The sequence below is a fragment of the Odocoileus virginianus genome, chromosome 13, assembly GCF_023699985.2.
Source record: "Odocoileus virginianus isolate 20LAN1187 ecotype Illinois chromosome 13, Ovbor_1.2, whole genome shotgun sequence".
NCBI lineage: Eukaryota > Metazoa > Chordata > Mammalia > Artiodactyla > Cervidae > Odocoileus > Odocoileus virginianus.
In genome coordinates, this window is record NC_069686.1 from 25,311,620 (window position 1) to 25,317,537 (window position 5,918).

The 5,918-nt window shown below is 38.2% G+C and overlaps 1 non-coding gene across 1 annotated transcript; it reads left to right on the forward strand.

Moving 5' to 3' along the window:
- The first annotated feature begins 886 nt into the window (after window positions 1–886).
- On the forward strand, window positions 887–993 carry LOC139038128 (U6 spliceosomal RNA). The gene has a single exon (XR_011491071.1). It is a non-coding gene; the product is annotated as a U6 spliceosomal RNA (small nuclear RNA).
- Window positions 994–5,918: the final 4,925 nt, after the last annotated feature.

The window sequence follows — 5,918 nt, forward strand, 5'->3', positions numbered from 1 at the left end:
GTAGTTTTTGCCATGTATTGACATGAATCAGCCATGGATTTACATGTATTCCCCATCCCGATCCCCCCTCCCGCTTCCCTCCCCATCCCATCCCTCTGGTTCTTACCAGTGCACCAGGCCTGAGCACTTGTCTCATGCATCCAACTTGGGCTGGTGATCTGTTTCACCCTTGATAGTATACTTGTTTCAATGCTATTCTCTCAGAACATCCCACGCTCGCCTTCTCCCATAGAGTCTAAAAGTCTGTTCTGTACATCTGTGTCTCTTTTTCTGTTTTGCATATAGGGTTATCGTTACCATCTTTTTAAATTCCATATATATGCGTTAGTATACTGTAATGGTCTTTATCTTTCTGGCTTACATCACTCTGTATAATGGGCTCCAGTTTCATCCATCTCATTAGAACTGATTCAAATGAATTCTTTTTAATGGCTGAGTAATATTCCATAGTGTACATGTACCATAGCTTCCTTATTCATTCGTCTGCTGATGGGCATCTAGGTTGCTTCCATGTCCTGGCTATTATGAACAGTGCTGCGATGAACACTGGAGTACACATGTCTCTTTCAGATCTGGTTTCCTCGGTGTGTATGCCCAGGAGTAGGATTGCTGGGTCATATGGCAATTCTATTTTCAGTTTTTTAAGGAATCTCCACACTGTTTTCCATAGTGGCTGTACTAGTTTGCATTCCCACCAACAGTGTAAGAGGGTTCCCTTTTCTCCACACCCTCTCCAGCATTCATTGCTTGTAGACTTTTGGATAGCAGCCATTCTGACTGGCGTGTAATGGTACCTCATTTAGTACTCTTGTCTTGAAAATCGCAGCTTCATCTGATTCCACAAACACCAATCCATCCTTTCACTTTATTAAGATTGCTATGTTCTGTGCTCGCTTCGGCAGCACATATACTAAAATTGGAACGATACAGAGAAGATTAGCATGGCCCCTGCGCAAGGATGACTCGCAAATTCGTGAAGCGTTCCATATTTTTCAAAGGAGGCAAGGATATACAATGGAAAAAAGACAACCTCTTTAACAAGTGGTGCTGGGAAAACTGGTCAACCACCTGTAAAAGAATGAAACTAGAACACTTTCTAACACCATACACAAAAATAAACTCAAAATGGATTAAAGATCTAAATGTAAGACCAGAAACTATAAAACTCCTAGAGGAGAACATAGGCAAAACACTCTCCGACATAAATCACAGCAGGATCCTCTATGACCCACATCCCAGAATTTTAGAAGCAAAAGCAAAAATAAACAAATGGGACCTAATGAAACTTAAAAGCTTTTGCACAACAAAGGAAACTATAAGCAAGGTGAAAAGACAGCCCTCAGACTGGGAGAAAATAATAGCAAACGAAGCAACAGACAAAGGATTAATCTCAAAAATATACAAGCAACTCCTCCAGCTCAACTCCAGAAAAATAAATGACCCAATCAAAAAATGGGCCAAAGAACTAAACAGACATTTCTCCAAGGAAGACATACAGATGGCTAACAAACACATGAAAAGATGCTCAACATCACTCATTATCAGAGAAATGCAAATCAAAACCACAATGAGGTACCATTATACGCCAGTCAGGATGGCTGCTATCCAAAAGTCTACAAGCAATAAATGCTGGAGAGGGTGTGGAGAAAAGGGAACCCTCTTACACTGTTGGTGGGAATGCAAACTAGTACAGCCACTATGGAAAACAGTGTGGAGATTCCTTAAAAAGCTGGAAATAGAACTGCCATATGACCCAGCAATCCCATTTCTGGGCATACACACAGAGGAAACCAGATCTGAAAGAGACACGTGCACCCCAATGTTCATCGCAGCACTGTTTATAATAGCCAGGACATGGAAGCAACCTAGATGCCCATTAGCAGACGAATGGATGAGGAAGCTGTGGTACATATACACCATGGAATATTACTCAGCTGTTAAAAAGAATTCATTTGAATCAGTTCTAATGAGATGGATGAAACTGGAGCCCATTATACAGAGTGAAGTAAGCCAGAAAGATAAAGACCATTACAGTATACTAACACATATATATGGAATTTAGAAAGATGGCAATGATAACCCTATATGCAAAACAGAAAAAGAGACTCAGATGTATAGAACAGACTTGTGGACTCTGGGAGAAGGCGAGGGTGGGATGTTTCAAGAGAACAGCATCGAAACATGTATATTATCTAGGGTGAAACAGATCACCAGCCCAGGTTGGGTGCATGAGACAAGTGCTCGGGCCTGGTGCACTGGTAAGACCCAGAGGGATGGGATGGGGAGGGAGCTGGGAGGGGGGACTGGGATGGGGAATACATGTAAATCCATGGCTAATTCATTTCAATGTATGACAAAAACCACTGCAGTGATGTAAAGTAATTAGCCTCCAACTAATAAAAATAAATGGGAAAAAAAAAAAAAAAAGATTGCTATGTTCTGCTTGGGTTTCCCATCCCAGCATCATGTGCTAGACAGAATGTTGGAATAATTGTAGTGACACCCTCAATTGTTTTTCTATTTTTTCAATGAGCACAGTCCTAAATTACCTCTTTTCCGATGTTTAAAAGTCACTTGTTCACATGTTTTGTCCAGTGAGAGACAGATTTCAGTTTTTTAAATAAGGTGCCTTATAATATAGAAAGCCAGAATATCTTCAGGGAAGACCAGTGAATAGTCATAGGGTGTGACTATAAAGATGTATCAAACATAATACCTTTGACATTTAATTGATTTCACCAAGTTTCTATATTAATAAGATATACAAAAGACCATGAATCAAAGCAGTCTAACAGAATTTAGAAAATTCATTAAAGAGTTCTTTCTAATTAGCTGACAATTACTATATTCAGATATACTGTACATTTCACAACTTCCTTCTCATTTAATGCTTTCAGCACTCTTTCAAATAAGTTATAAATGGGACTTACGACGATAGAAGGAAACACACAGATCACAACACTTTGGATAAGCAAGTAAGAGAGATCAGTTCTTGCAATCACGATAGACGTTTAGTGGATGTACTAATAAAGCTGCTTCAGATACTTTTTGGCAAACTTTGAGCTAAGGAATTCCATATACTCTGAGCAATTAAACAGTTAATTCCCTTTAGAGAAGTTTGAAGTAAAAGCCCTGGGTTGAAAATCGACAAGGCATAGCCAGTGTAATAACTATAGGTCCAAAACAGAAGGCAGATTTACTCTTATTCAAGGACCTGATAAAATTTCTGTCCTAACTTATATGATAAAAATGATAACAATATACAACCTTCTAGGTCTTAGGGATGGTAGAAATCTATTCTGATTCTCTAATTTTGCAGGGGAGACCTCTGAACCCCAGAAGAGTTAATGCTTCTATAAGGCTGCCCAGTTAGCTTAGCTGATCCTAAAATCAGGACTTGCAGCATTGTTCTGATTTTATGAACTGAGACAGATTCAATGAGCTAGACAGAGAAGATACATACTTAATTGACTATGTCTGAGACAAAACCATCAGGAAAACCAAACAAAACTACTATTTTTCTGTCAAAGTGAGAATGAAATTCATGTATATTAACTAAAGAGCAACTGGTATACATCACATATCGCTTAATTTCCAGGAAAAGTAATGGCTAAGAATGTTATATAGGTTTAGGTTAAGATTCATTTGTGTTTTTGGATGGTAATATTGCTTTGGGATATGAGATTTTGTTTAGTTTTGAAAGCTGAGGCTGATTGAAAGCTGGAATCTTTAAAAGGAAGAAAAGAAGAGGATACACTTCTAATGATGGGTCTTCTGAGAAGGGATAACGCAGTTTCTCTTTTCCTTGGAGGCCTGAAACACAAGAGTGAGATGGCTAGGTAGGGAACAATTTGGATTAGAAACACAAAATTTAAGCCTGATAATGCTAAATATATCCTTTTTTTTTTTTTTTCAAAATCATCTCCTTTCTTTTTGACACTTGCTAAAGAATCTCCAATCTAATCTTGTATTTTCATTATCACAAACTTATAATCTAATTTCTCCAAGGAACCCCTATTAACTTTTATTGGAGAATAGTATTTAGAAACCAAGATCTTATTTCTCATTCTTCCTGGGGTGTCACTTTTTCTAGGCCCTCTCAGTAGCTAGAGCTAGGAAAAATATACTGAATTATATGTGTACATGTGTCTATATGCACTTATGTGTCTAGCTATCTCTATGTGTTTTAAAATGTACGTGAGTTGATACTGGTATCACTGACTAATCTAGAACTACAGATTTCAAACTAACAGTACTTTTTGGGCATATTTATATTGTCTTTCTCTGACAGTAAGAAACTTTGATCACATCATCTGTAATTTATTTACCTTTTTGCTGAACCTGAGCACATATATAAATTAGCTTCAAAATCACTACCCCATACTAAACCATGCTAACCCATGTGAGGATCAAATTTATGAATTAGAGTGCAGTGTTTGTGTAAAGTTATTTTTTGTCTTTGTACTTACAGTTTTTAGTCAAATGGCATTTTCCAAAAGTTACTTGGGTAACTTTCCCCCCATCTTCTTCACTAAAGTTAATTCATATATTGTAATACAGTTATTTTCATTTGGTACTGTTTGTATTCTATCCTGAGATCCACCTAGAGTTCTAGTTGATTTATTTTTATTTGCATACAGTATAGATTATAGTTCTATGGGTTTTGACAAATGCATAGTCATATGTTTTCCTATGCAGTACCATACAGAAATGCAGGAGACCACAGTTTGATTCCTGGGTCAGAAGATCCCCTGGAGAAGGGATAGGCCACCCACTCCTGTATTCTTGGGCTTCCTTGGTGATTCAGATGGTAAAGAATCTGCCTGCAATGCAGGAGACCTGGGTTTGATCCCTGGGTTGGGAAGATTCCCCTGGAGGAGGGCATGGCAACTCAGTCCAGTATTCTTGCCTTTAAATCCCCATGGACAGAGGAGCCTGGCAGGCTACAGTCCATGGGGTCTCAAAGAGCTGGACATGACTGAGCCACTGAACACAGCACAGCTCCTTACAGGGAAAACCCATCAACAATAAAACTCCAATGTGAGGTCCCATTGTACTCAACACTTTCCCCATCCTCACCACTGCCAAGCACTGGTCTTTTTCCAGCTCTTTACAGTGTATTTTTTTTTCTTTTTTTAAAAAATAATACTATGTAAATGGGATTATATAATATGTAAACTTTGGACCTTGGCCTTATTTAGAATAATGTATTGAAGATTCATCTATGTTATTGGAAGAATCAGTAGCTTGTTCCTTTTGTAAAAATTACTCAGTAGTATTATATATATAATATAGGTCGTTTAGCTAGTCACCTATTAAAGGATTTGTTGTTGTTGTTGTTGTTGTTGTGTTCAGTGACTTAGTGTGTTCATGCTGCTCTAACAAAATACCACAGACCGGGCGGCTAATCACAATAAAGAATCATTTGGTACAGTTCTGGAACTTGGAAATCTGTGATGAGAGAGTCAGCATGGTTAGGTGAGGGCTGTCTTCCAAGTCAGACTTCTTGTCACTCACATGGTAGAAAAGTTGAGTGTTCTCTCTAGGGCCTCTTCTATCTATAAGTGTACTAACCCTAATTGTGAGAATTCTACTCTAATAACCTAATTTACCTCCAAAGCTCCCACCTCCTAATATCATTGCAGTGGGCATCAGGATTTTAAAATATGGGCTTGGTGAGACTGAACATAAACATTCATATACCATAGCATAAAATTTCTGGTGATTATTAATAAAGTTGCTAGAAACATTCATATCTGGGCTTTTGTGTGAACCTAAGTTTTTCATTCACTTGGGTAAGTATCCAGGAGTGTGGGCAGTGTGGAGCTGGGCCATATGTTAGTGTATGTTTAACTCTATAAGAGATTGCAAGCCGTCTTCTAAAGTGGCTATACCATGTGGTTTCACACATGAATGAA